We start from the raw sequence: 529 nt of genomic DNA, 5'->3' as shown, positions 1-529 counted from the left end.
TAAAAAAAATATACCTCGAAAAAAATATATCAAATTAAACAAATAAAATCCATGTTGTATTATTTTCAATGTATACGTAAAAAATAAAAACAAGAAATGCAATAGATAGCGTAATGAGGACCGCAGAAATTAAAAAGGGATTTCGATAACAAGTAGCAAATTACGTGACAGAAAAATCAAAGGTAGGAAGAAATCTCCAGCAGCAGCATACTTGGCGCGCCCGTTTTTTATGCATATTATAATATTATAATATAAATACATATGTGTTATATATATATTTTTTTATTGCTAGAGCAGCACGTGTCATATGCTTGACTCGTTGATATAAGTATCATCCGTTTCATAGAATAGTTGATAAAAGTAATAGAAATTAATTTAAATATACTAAGTTTGCAATTATTGTTATAAATTTTACTTATAAACTTTTTATAACAATAATGTTATAAACTAAAGGAAAATAATATTATGTTAAATAATAACTTGTGATATTACTGTAACAAAATTCAAATTATTATAAAACTCAAATTCA

General features: G+C 24.0%; 1 protein-coding gene across 1 annotated transcript in view; it reads left to right on the top strand.

The window, feature by feature from the left end:
- Positions 1 to 529, top strand: part of LOC105452625 — an 8,430-nt gene that overhangs the window by 6,622 nt on the left and 1,279 nt on the right. The window lies entirely within an intron of this gene.

Source organism: Wasmannia auropunctata, unplaced genomic scaffold, assembly GCF_000956235.1.
Source record: "Wasmannia auropunctata unplaced genomic scaffold, wasmannia.A_1.0 LD336027.1, whole genome shotgun sequence".
In the NCBI taxonomy this organism is placed as follows: Eukaryota; Metazoa; Arthropoda; class Insecta; order Hymenoptera; family Formicidae; genus Wasmannia; species Wasmannia auropunctata.
This window is presented reverse-complemented; position numbering and strand designations above follow the sequence as displayed.